The 13,453-nt window shown below is 37.5% G+C and overlaps 1 pseudogene; it reads left to right on the top strand.

The window, feature by feature from the left end:
• The first annotated feature begins 1,352 nt into the window (after positions 1–1,352).
• On the top strand, positions 1,353–8,622 carry LOC121262013 (annotated as a pseudogene).
• Positions 8,623–13,453: the final 4,831 nt, after the last annotated feature.

Here is a 13,453-nt window from a genome sequence, read left to right as displayed (position 1 = left end):
CTATAATAAATTACAATTAATTGGTTAATATTATAATTCAGCATTGAATAAATAAATTAAAATGCAGGCAGCCGTCCGTGATCCAATTAAACTATAGCACCGAATTATATATTAAGAAAAGGGGGATCTAAATTGTTTTATATTTCTTTGAACTATCTAACCCAACAAACTATCCTTTCCCGCTGGCTGTCATGTTACCTATCCAAAATTATTTGTTGCTTATTGCCCAAGTTCCGTTTCATTACTTTCTTAAAAAAAAAAAAAAAAAATCAAAAGTCTTTAGAGAAGATGATTATCTACTCTGTTTAAACTCTCTTCCTGGACTTTTGTGGTCGGTCTAGAAATTCAGATCGTACTGAACAAGAAGCTGACCGGATATTTTGGATTGTCTAGTAACAGAGGTAATGGTGGGTATAAGTTTTAAATATATAAGTTATATATAATTTTTATTAATAAAAAATAATTTTTTTAAAATGAGATACACGAATTTTATTTTATTTTTATTTTTTTCAAGACCTCAATTTTATTAACAATTTTTATTTATGGTGAAGGAAAACCGTAATTATAAACAAACACTTAAAAGGTTATAAATAGACATAAAAGACAAACCCAAGCATAAAAAAAAAACCATTAACATCCGGCCACTGATACAAACCAATCCTCCGCAAATGACCGCAAAGACTAACCAATCCAATCAGTTCGCATCTACTCCAAGTCCATACCTTCAGATTCACACCGAGATACACGAATTGGTCTATTTAATACTTTTGTAAGTCATTTCATATTTGAAGCGTTGGTCAACAAAAGGTGGCGCCTGCGTTCACAAGACTGAGGAACCATCCACAAATGGCAATAACTTCTTGTTTTTTTTTTTTTTTCTTGTTTTGTTTGTGTGGGTCCTGTTTTCACCTAAGAACTAAGAAGCTGGCTCCTGGACCTGGAGTGCGGATGCACTTCAAAAGCCACCCATGCGGTTCACTTGCACTCCCTGTATAGACCCCATTCACCATGCATATATATTTGTTGTGAAAATCTGAACCAACATACATAAATACATACATTCTGATCTGTCTTTCATCAGCTTTTTCCAGAGATACAGTGTTATTAGGATTGCTTTGAGTAGTTTTAATATTTTTATTGAGTAGTTAATTAAGCAGTTTTTTTTTTTTTTTGGCGTTCTCCTACCCTGCAGAGTGGATAATTCTTACGTATTGTTGCGTGGGTTCCTGTCCATAGACTCTGAAACCTTTGGCTGGTTTGCCTAGAGGAATACCATTCTGGGTTGGGTGGACTTTTGCAGTTAATTGTGGCAGCTATATATCTTCGGTATTTATACCCATATCATGTTCGAGTAAATCCTGAAGATATATTTCTGGGTTTTGGTGGGTTTGAGGTGTTTTAGCCGCAGTGATCTTTATTCAGGGTTCTAAAAATGGATAACAGTGACCTTTACAGGGCCACTGGTAGTTTACGATTACGGAATTCGTCGGTCTGGAGGAATAATGCTGTGGACGTTTTCTCGATGTCTTCGCGAGAAGAAGATGATGAAGAAGCTCTTAAGTGGGCTGCCCTCGAGAAGCTTCCTACTTTTGATCGTCTAAGAAAAGGTATACTAACTACTTCAAGAGGTGAGGCCATTGAAGTCGATTTACAGAATCTCGGATTAGAAGAAAGGAAGAAACTGCTTGAGAGGTTGGTGAAATTAGCCGACGAGGATAATGAGAAGTTCTTGTTGAAGGTCAGGAATCGGATAGATAGGTAAGAGCTCTGCCAATTATTTACGCTTTTTTTTTTTTCGGAAGTTTTCGTGGTAACGAAATGGAGTTAACGTATTTCTTCAAGTGTACTTAGCTTTCGTGCGTAATTTCTTCAGTACCGTAACGGATTTTCTTGTTTCCGGGAATCTCTCAGAGTTGGGATTGATCTTCCAACAATCGAAGTCAGGTTTGAGCACGTGAATGTCGAGGCAGAGGCTCGTGTAGGAGGCAGAGCTTTGCCTACCTTCTTTAACTTCTCTGTCAATATTCTGGAGGTAACCGTTTGCGAACTACATACCATGACACATTCATATATTTTGAAGCGTTTTTTGTGAATTAAGTTGTTCTTGAATTTTCACTCGGCAGGGTTCTTGAATTTCTTCCATATTCTTTCAAGTCAAAAGAAACATTTGTCTATCCTTAAAGATGTTACTGGAGTCATAAAGCCTAGGAGGTGAGAAAACATCCCATCAGAAATCATGAATTGGATGCTGGATATTAAGATTTAAGACTGTATTTCTGAAACCCATGTTTCATTTTGTGCATATGTAATTGACAGAATGACTTTGCTATTGGGTCCTCCAAGTTCTGGGAAGACAACACTCTTACTAGCTCTGGCCGGAAAGCTTGACCCAACTTTAAAGGTGAAAATAATACCGTTTCAGCTTCAATCCTTTCTTGACTTCAATCTCATCTCTAACTAGAAAACCGCGACTTGTCATTTCAGTTTCTGGGAGGGTGACTTATAATGGCCATGACATGAGAGAGTTTGTACCTCAGAGAACTGCGGCTTATATCAGCCAATATGATCTCCATATTGGAGAAATGACTGTAAGGGAAACCTTGGCCTTCTCAGCAAGGTGCCAAGGGGTCGGGTCACGCTATGGTTTGTAAACTATCTTATGGGATCAGTATTTCCATTTTTTAGCTTTCCTTGAATATTAAATTTTTCCACAAGTAATCTGTAACATACAAATAATGACTACTACATATTTTTGAAATCTGCAGATATGCTAGCAGAGTTGTCTAGAAGAGAAAAAGAGGCAAATATCAAACCAGATCCAGATGTCGATATCTACATGAAGGTGAGTCAGGAGCTATTGGCCATTAATTATATCTAGGATTCCAGAACTAATACCACAAACACTGCTTGGAACTGTAATCTTTAGCATGACTGAGGCTTTTGGTCAATTTTTTATTGAGTAGTAATTAATTTGATTTTTAACATAATAAAGTTTCACAATAAGTGATGATGGCTTTCTGTTCTCTATTTGCTTCTGATATATCAGGCTGCAACAACTGAAGGCCAGGAGGCTGATGTGGCGACAGATTATATATTGAAGGTAATAATATTGCTCATTTGCCGTTTGAGTTCTGCATTTAGAAAATGATCATTACTTATTAGGATTTAGGGAATCATATCCTTCAGTATCTTTAATGTGCTTCCTCGAACTTTCAGGTTTTGGGTTTAGAAGTGTGTGCTGATACCATGGTAGGAGATGAAATGGTGAGGGGTATCTCTGGTGGTCAAAGGAAGCGTGTAACGACAGGTACACGAAATTGCATGGCAAATGAAATTCACTTTCTTTGATATGAGTTGCCTGTATGATAATCTGCGTAAGTCAAATTACAGGGGAAATGCTAGTCGGACCAGCGAAGGCATTGTTTATGGACGAAATATCTACCGGATTGGACAGCTCGACAACTTTCCAAATTGTTAATTCGCTCAGGCAGTATGTTCAGATTCTGGATGGGACAGCAGTCATCTCTCTACTGCAGCCAGCACCGGAGACTTACGATCTTTTTGATGACATTATTCTCCTCTCCGATGGCTATATTGTGTACCAGGGACCCCGTGAAAACGTTCTCGAGTTTTTTGAATCCATGGGATTTAAATGTCCTGACAGGAAAGGTGTGGCTGACTTTCTGCAAGAGGTTAGTGTAAATCTAGACTTTGATGGTCTCATTCTTACTAATAATGGGCAAGTAATTGTTTGGACAAAGCAAAATGTATGGAGTTAGCAGAAGAACCTCAACAACAAGTCTTTTAGATGGCGAGCCTTACATGTGGAATCTCATGCCTGTTATTTGTTTCTGATCGTTTGGTCACAGGTGACATCAAGGAAGGATCAGGAGCAGTATTGGGCACGCAGAGATGCGCCTTACAGTTTCGTCGCAGTAAGGGAATTTGCTGAGGCATTCCAATCATTCCATGTGGGAAGAAGAATAGGAGATGAACTTTCAGCTCCATATGACAAGACAAAAAGTCACCCAGCTGCCTTGACAACCAAAACGTATGGTGTTGGTAAGAAGGAACTGTTAAAAGCTTCCTTCTCAAGAGAATACTTACTGATGAAGAGGAATTCGTTTGTTTACGTCTTCAAGCTATCACAAGTAAGTTTAAATTTTACTTGGTATTGCTTTCATTTTTCTGCAAAACAGGATATTGACTCTGCTTTCGTCCTGCTTTTTTAGCTTTTCCTTATGGCACTGATTGCAATGACAATTTTCCTACGGACGAAGATGCCTCGTCGTGATTCAACCGATGGAAATATCTATTTGGGTGCTTTGTTTTTCACAGTGGTTATGATTATGTTTAATGGAATGTCAGAGTTGCCCATGACCATTATGAAGCTTCCTGTTTTTTACAAGCAAAGGGACCTCCTATTCTATCCTTCATGGGTATATGCTCTTCCAACATGGATCCTTAAAATCCCAATAACCTTTTTGGAAGTTGCTGTCTGGGTCTTCATGACCTACTATGTCATTGGATTTGATCCGAATGTCGGAGGTATGTACAACGAATTTGTTGCACATTTGGAAACTGTTTTACCCGAGTTTGTGTTTCCTAATATTTGGAAATGTATGTATTGCAGGTTGTTTAGGCAATACTTTTTGCTAGTACTTGTGAACCAGATGGCCTCTGCACTCTTCCGATTTATTGCAGCAATGGGTAGGGACATGATTGTTGCTAATACTTTTGGGTCATTTGCACTGCTCTTGCTCTTTGCCTTGGGTGGCTTTATCCTCTCCAGAGGTAACGATATTTTGAACTGAGAAATTAGTTTTTTTAACATTTTTTCCCCGGTATATGCACTATACATTAAAGAATGCTCCTTTTCTTCACTTTGCTTTGCTTCTACAGACGATGTAAAGAAATGGTGGATATGGGGTTACTGGATGTCGCCTTTGATGTACGGCCAAAATGCAATATTAGTTAACGAGTTCCTGGGAGACAATTGGAAAAAGGTGATTTCTTGAACTATTTCTTTTGAACAATTATGATCTGTACCGCTTGAAATAAAGCTAATGTTTGATTAAATTTGACCTTTAAAGGTTCTCCCAAACACAATCGAACCACTGGGAGTTACAGTGATGAAGTCGCGCGGGTTCTTCCCACAAGCATATTGGTATTGGATAGGCGTGGGAGCATCGTTTGGATTCATCATACTATTCAACATCGGTTTCACCTTCTCCCTCGCTTATCTTAACCGTGCGTATTTCCATCTTTTCCACTTTTAGGCCTTCTAAATGTAGTAGCTTTTTGTATTGATAGTGTACTATATTTGACGGTGCAGCATTCGGGAAGTCACAGACTGTAAGATCAGACGAACCTGAAAGCGATGAACAGGGAGTAGGACAGGAGAAGGCGTAGAGTTAACACGCAGAGAAAACAGCTCAAGTCATCATCGTAGAACTATAGGTAAGACGCTGCAAATATGCATGGTGACTTTTGAGCGTCAATAGTTTTATTACAGCTTAGACACACACACATATGTATATTTAAATAGCTCATACTACTCCTAGATTCCTATTGAACTTAATTGACATGCAGGGAGTGGACGAGACAGTAGGAGAGGAAGTACCTCCACCAGGTCCTCATTTGAAATTGAGGCTAGTCGTAACGGAAAAAGAGGAATGGTCCTTCCATTTGAACAACATTCAATCACCTTTGATGACATTATGTATTCTGTTGACATGCCACAGGTAACTTGAATCATAAATCTCTGGAACACTGGAACTGAAAAAGTTTCAGGACAATACTTAAGTCGAAAGGTCAATACAAGAGAACTTGAGACCTCATTTTCTTCAACTGAACATGCAGGAAATGAAGGAGCAGGGTGTTCTTGAGGATAAATTGGTGCTTCTGAAGGGTGTGAGTGGGGCTTTCAGGCCAGGTGTTCTCACAGCTCTGATGGGTGTAAGCGGTGCTGGTAAAACAACTCTGATGGATGTGCTGGCTGGTAGGAAAACTGGTGGATATATTGAGGGGAGCATCACAATTTCGGGGTACCCAAAGAAGCAAGAAACGTTTGCTCGAATTTCTGGGTACTGTGAGCAAAATGACATTCATTCTCCTCATGTTACTGTGTATGAGTCCTTGGTCTATTCAGCATGGCTCCGCTTGTCCTCTGATGTTGATTCGGAAACAAGAAAGGTTGGTATCTAAAAGACAACTCTGTTTCACTTTTTTGTTCCTATTTCTAATTTCTTTAAGGGCAGTTGACAATATGGCTTGTGCTCATGCTGGAGTACGGAGATTCTTGCCCAAGTTTACACACGCGCGCACATGTCAAATTTGAGCTTGTCTTCTCTTGACATGGTAGAGAATAAGGCAATGAGCAGTATTAATGTTGCACCCTCTTGTGCGTGTATAGTCGGATTATGAAAGGCATGATATGATGATAAAAGATGATTGAACTTGCCATAAAGAGTTTGAATACCATTACCCGAAATCTGGATTCATGATTCTGATCACACATGGTTGCAGATGTTCATTGAGGAAGTCATGGAGCTTGTGGAGCTGAACCCATTGAGGAATGCACTAGTTGGGTTGCCCGGTGTGAATGGTCTTTCTACCGAGCAGCGCAAGAGGCTCACTATTGCAGTCGAGCTTGTGGCTAACCCCTCCATAATATTTATGGATGAGCCAACTTCAGGTCTAGATGCAAGAGCTGCTGCAATTGTCATGAGAACAGTTAGGAACACGGTAGACACAGGAAGAACTGTTGTGTGCACAATTCATCAGCCAAGCATTGATATATTTGAAGCTTTTGATGAGGTGAGAACTATAAATAATCTGCAGATAGCTAGGTGAACATTTGTTGATTCTCTTGTAGACTTGAGAATGATGTATATATAAAAACATGAATTGCAGCTTTTCCTAATGAAGCGTGGAGGACAAGAGATATACGTTGGGCCGTTGGGTCACCACTCTATGCATCTTATCAAGTATTTTGAGGTAGGATGCTACAGAAATGAAAAAATAAAGACTTCCAAACGTCCATAAATCTGGGTATATGTTGTAAATTTCTTAACACACATACCTTTCTTTGGCTTCTAGAACATGGAAGGAGTCAGAAAAAATTAAAGATGGTTATAATCCAGCAACTTGGATGTTGGAAGTTACGACTCCAGCGGAAGAACTTGCTTTGGGGGTAGACTTTACCACTTTGTACAAAAACTCGGACCTATACAGGTATGTTCAATGTTTAATTGGTTCACCACATGGTATGACTGAAAAGAAGAAAAAAGAAAAGCCTACCATCTTGAGGATCTATGTATAAGATCATCGTCATTATTGAGAACTTAGATGTTTTGGCTGAAACTTTTTCTGCTGTGTGGCATATGTCTCAGGAGGAACAAAGCATTGATTGCAGAGTTGAGCAAGCCTGCTCCAGCTTCAAAGGATCTCTATTTCCCGACTCAGTTTTCGCAGTCATTTTGGACTCAATGCATGGCTTGCCTGTGGAAACAACGCTTGTCTTATTGGCGTAACCCACCATATACAGCCGTGAGATTTCTCTTCACAGTATTCATAGCCTTGACATTTGGGACAATGTTCTGGGACCTTGGCTCCAAGACGTAAGTTTTTTACCGGAAAACTCGGGAAAAAAAAAAAACATTTTATTCACTCTATTACGATTCATTCACATCACTGCAACATTTTAATTTTCCTTTACATTTTAAATTGCAGCAAGACGACAATAGATTTATTCAATGCGATGGGTTCCATGTATGCTGCTGTTCTCTTCCTTGGTGTCCAAAACTCTTCATCTGTGCAACCTGTTGTGGCTGTTGAACGAACTGTCTTCTACAGAGAAAGAGCTGCTGGAATGTATTCAGCCTTGCCTTATGCATTTGGACAGGTAAACTAGGTTCATATATTCCACCATATTCATATATAAAAACTCAATAACTTTTAGAAGGTAATAATAAAATTCTCATCTGATGTACCTCCAGGTTGCAATTGAGCTCCCATATGTTTTCATGCAATCTGCAGTATATGGCATTATAGTTTACGCAATGATTGGATTCGAATGGACGGTAGCCAAATTCTTTTGGTATATGTTTTTCATGTACTTCACATTGCTCTACTTCACCTTCTATGGCATGATGAGTGTGGCTTTTACACCAAACCACCATATTGCTTCCATAGTATCCTCAGCATTCTATACCATTATGGAACCTGTTTTCAGGATTCATCGTCCCACGAACTGTAAGTATTTGCAACTTTTGATCTGCGGTTTATAATAACAGCACAGATTTACATAACAATACATAACTCCTTTTTTTCTGCCAAAAAACAGAGGATTCCAATATGGTGGAGATGGTACTACTGGGCATGCCAGTTGCTTGGACTTTGTATGGACTAGTTGTTTCACAATTTGGAGACGTACAGGACCGACTGGAGGACAATGGTCAGACCGTGGAAGAATATTTGAGAAGTTATTTGGGATTCAGGCATGATTTTCTGGGAGTTGTGGCAGTTGTGGTTGCTGGGTTTGCAGTGCTGTTTGGATTCATCTTTGCCTTCTCCATCAAGGCGTTTAATTTCCAGAGGCGATAGAAATCGTAATGATTAATATTTGAGGAAAAATATTTGTAATTGTGAATTATATAACTGTTGTGTAATCGCTTTAAAAAAAGTGAATAAAATATGAGATCTATATAAAAAAATTAATTTTTTTAATAGTAGAATACTTTTTTTTCAAAGTGATTAGTGACGTTTACGCACTTTTGATTTACGTAGAGTTACTTTTAATATTTGTATAGGATGATATATGTTTCAAGATTCATGCTAGCAACAGGCTAGCATTTGTCCAAATTTATAAATTATATATATGTATATATATATATTATATATATTTCACCACCTACATACATGTATTAATAAGCACTTTATTATTGTTGTCGCTATTATTTATTTAATTGTGAGCTTAAGGCACTTAACTTTATTTTTTGATATAAATAGAGTTATAGAATTCTGAACTTTTTATTTCAAATATAGTTTTCCAAGACACCGACTTCTAGTCCTAGAGCACGAACTCTTTTGGAGAAAGAATGGAGAGAGAGTTTGTGTTTCTCTTCCAATATACTTCTCAAAGAAAAATCATGCTGCAATTTCAAGTCTATCATGAAAACAAAAAAAATTAATGTTGTCTGTTTCTTGTCGGTTACCTCCACCTAAATATGATTTTCCTGCATTAATTAAATTCTACAGTCAATGTTCACACCCTGTAAACTGTAAATGCTTTTTTGTTTGAAGGGGGTGGACCAAAAAAACATCCCCTAGCAGACCATTGACAGTGATGCAATCCATCCATCATTCTTAGACCCTTGGATCATTTTGCTTGCAAACCATAACGACTAACTAAGGTGCCTTAGCCCTGTGTTAAACGCTCTCTATGAGCTGAAGAACATGGCTTAGATTGAACGGTTTGGGTTTGTTTGATAGGTGAGCTGAGCTGAGCTTTGTTAAAGCAATGGACATGAGGGGCAAGCGAGAGAGAGTGGCTACAAGATATGATATAGATTCAAGGGTCATTGTCGTTGATAGCTGCCTAACTATTGCGTTTGAATGTTGAACTGAGTTGAGTTGAGTTAAGATGATAAAATATTATTTTTTAATATTATTATTATTTTAGAATTTGAAAAAGTTGAATTGTTTATTATTTTTTGTGTTAAAATTTAAAAAAATTATAATGATGAGTTAAGATGAGTTGAATTTGGTTTGATTTTCAAACGTACCCGGATCGAAAACTAAGACCGGTCTCACTTTTAAAGTAAACTGTGGGGTAGGAAAAGAAAGGGATAAAAGGAGAGATTTTTTGAGGGGAACTAACTTATCACAATTAATAAATCCTGAATGCTTAAAAGAGTAATGATATCCACATAACATATTTTACAATATATTTTACAATACATGTGATAAAATAAGGATATTTTGATAAAATGATATTACTTACTTTACAAAATTAACCTTTATTTTAAAACATTATTGTGTAAATATTGTGAAAAGATGTTGTATTTATAAAAATACTTGTTGCAACCGCCTGGTGCAACCGGCTTGCAACCCGCGCCCCCATTTAAACTGTTAATAAAATTTGTCATTTCTTTTCTCCCTCCCTCTCTTCCATTTCGTTTATTTTCTCTCTATCATTTTATATGTTGTAATCATTCCCTCTCTTTTTCTAATCAAGTCCGAGTGTTTATGTACGAGCATGGATTGAACGACTATTTAAAACATCCTAAAAAAATGTCACCAACGGCTAGATATCAATCTTTAATTAAAGATGGAGATGTACATAGGCTTTTTTCTTCAATACAATTTTCTTGACATTGCATTCGTTCTCATGTTTTGGGTTCTCACTTGCGAAAAATTTTTCTTCTCTTGATTGAAAAATAGATACTATTAAGCTTGGGTTTGACGAAGGACCTCTTGAGTTCCATTTTTCTTCTCTTGTTCAATGCTCCTTATGGAAAGAAGTGAACCAACATTATTTCCAGAATGGTTGAGAAATACTAGAAGTGTTACTGGGGTGGCATTTCAGCCCACCATTCTGCATCAACTGCTGATCATTCAAGTACTTTTCAACTTACTAACTTGTTATTAATGATGCTTAACAAAACAAAAACAATTAAAGAATAAAATTACATGAGAAAAACAAAATCAATGCCTAGATGAGAGAAGATCTGCTGCAACTGAGTGAAGTTGGGGTTTTGATGGAGACATTGAGAGCCAGGTTGCAAGAGAGAGTTGAGAAAAGAAAGTTGAGAGAAAGAAAAGAAAGGTTGCAAGAGAGAGGTGAGAGAGAGAGAAAAAAAAGTTGCTTGCGATAAATGCATAGGCTAGTGTACGAAAAAGGAAGAAAAAGAACTTAGAGCATTCCCATCTGGATGCCTAAACTACTATCATCTCTAAAATTTAGGGAAAAAAATTGGGGGAAGCTGAAAAGCTCATTTCCATCTCATTTCCTAAATTAGGAATTTCATTTAGGGGAGCTACAGTCGTTCTCCATATTTGGAGAACCACTGTACATCCCAATCAACCATCCCATTCATTTCTTATTGTTGGTCCCGCTTGTTCCTCTCTTCCACTTCTCGATTGCCCTCTTTCGTGGAGGCCCACTCTCGCACTGTTTACCACCCTTGACGGTAGCTTCTCTTCTCTTCTCACACCCTTCACACTGTTTATATGTAAGTTATCTCTTCTCTCTCGCATATTTCCCTCTTCTTCTCTCCATGGATGACTCTGTCTTCTCTTGCACAAATCGAACACACTGAGCCTCTCTCCATGACTGAATCTGATACATTTTCAAGTTTAAATGGAATTGTATTTGTCACTTTGGGCCACTGAAATTTGAGAACCCTAGATTTAAATTAGTGCTCTAGGGTTTGAATATTCATGGATCTATGACCCATATTGATGGGCACCAAGATGCCACGAGTTCATATCACATATTCAAAGCAACTTTCATGCATGTATCTACCATGATTTTCATAATGTGTTACCTTTTTCGACTTCTTGGTTGTATGTATCAATCAATCTGCTTGGCCACTGAAATTCAAGAACCCTGTATTTTATTTGGTGCTCTATGGTTTGAATGGATAATGGATCTATGTATCATTCACGGCACACTCAATGCATGTATCTGCCATGGGTGAATCTGAGACATTGCTCTTATATGTTTGAGAAAATTGTTTGTTCTTTGAGCAAATTTGAGCAATTTCGAGTATTTTTGCATGTTGGCTTTTTCTATGATTTAGGTCACATTGAAATCTAAATCTGCCATGGTTGAATGTTGGACTTGTACTCACTTTGGACTTGTTGTATTTGGGCACTCAATACTGTTATTGTGAACATAAATTTGAGCATCTATGTTTGGATTTAGACAATTGGTTTTTGTTCTTCTTCTTACACCTCACTTTGATTGGCTTTGTTTGGGTTGCCTAACTTCATTTTGACTGTTCTTTCTTTCACCCAATGAGAAGATTATTCAGAATATTCTTTCATGATTTGAATCATTAGTCTCTTTGTGTATCTTTGGACTTGTGCTCTAATGTATATGCCATGGCTAAATCTGAGACATTGCACCAATTGGATTGTGGAAATTGTTTATTTTTTCGACAAATTATATATTTGTTATTGTGGTATTTCGTTGGTTGTATGCATGTTTGATCTTTATATGATTCAATGCACACTGAAATCTGAATCTGCCATTGTAGAATGTTGTAGAATTGTACAGTTTGAACTTATTTGTTCATGTGTTTGTTGTTTTGAGCAAATTTCAATTACCTTGCCATTAATTGATTTGATGGTATCTTTGCTTATTGTTCCCATGGACTGAGCCACTGTTGGTTTGAATTACCTAGTTTGGACTAAATGAGCTACTTTCTAATTTCTATTTTTATGTTCTTATTCATTTTGCATGTTGCTTTATTGGGACTTTTGTAGTGTTTAGTACTGATAAATAATTATTTATTGTTGGGGCTCCATGTTTAACTGTTAGGCTATGACGATGGTGTTAGTGGAGGTTAATTCATAAGTGTTAGTGGGTCCCCATTGAGATGGCGGGATAATCCTCACCAAATGACTATATTGCAATTTGTGATAGTTTTCACAAAGGCAACTGGGGTTTGGGTAAAGTTTTGTAGCCATTTGATATTGGGCTCCTGTCTCACACATTATGTAAATTCTGTTAACCATTCTGAGTCACATTTAAAACATACAAGTGTTTAGGGAAGCGGATGAGAATGCTCTTATTTTCTATTTTGCAAACTGATTTTGTTATTGAATTTGAGTTGTCTTAACCCCTTGGTTGTGATGATAAGAAAATCTAAAAAATGTGAAGTAACACTTTGGCACACACCTCCATGGCATGGTAACCTAGATGGCCAATAAATAGTGGCAACCGGTTGTTGCAGTCATGCTAGAGAGGGTGCCAAGTGTGGTCATATGTTACCATATGATTTCTGAGTCGGCTACCAAAATCACTTGCAATATTGTTCTTAATTGTCTAACATGTGTACACATGTGTACCACATTTCTATATTTACAACTTTTTAGAGATGGATTCACAAGAGCATGAAAAATATATTTTTCACCAGCCTCTTGACTTAGGAGCTTTGACATTGACCACATTTATCGTGGTCAAGGTGGACAATCTCCCGTGACTTTGAATGACTCTCCACTCCCACCCTAAGTAGAGCTTCCCTCTCAAAGAAAATCAACCAAGGGTGCAAACTTCACCCCCGAAGAAGACAAGTTACTTATCTCTTCATGGCTGAATGGTAGCATTGATGCAATCCAAGGAACAGACTAAAAACACGTCCAACTTTAAGAAAAAGTTAGTTAATGGTTCAATGAGTATAAATAAAGTACAAAATGAGCAGAGTGTTGGGTCTTTAATACA

This window comes from Juglans microcarpa x Juglans regia, chromosome 1D (assembly GCF_004785595.1).
Source record: "Juglans microcarpa x Juglans regia isolate MS1-56 chromosome 1D, Jm3101_v1.0, whole genome shotgun sequence".
Taxonomy (NCBI): Eukaryota; Viridiplantae; Streptophyta; class Magnoliopsida; order Fagales; family Juglandaceae; genus Juglans; species Juglans microcarpa x Juglans regia.
Note: the sequence above shows the minus strand (reverse complement) of the source record. Positions and strands in the feature narration are given on the sequence as shown.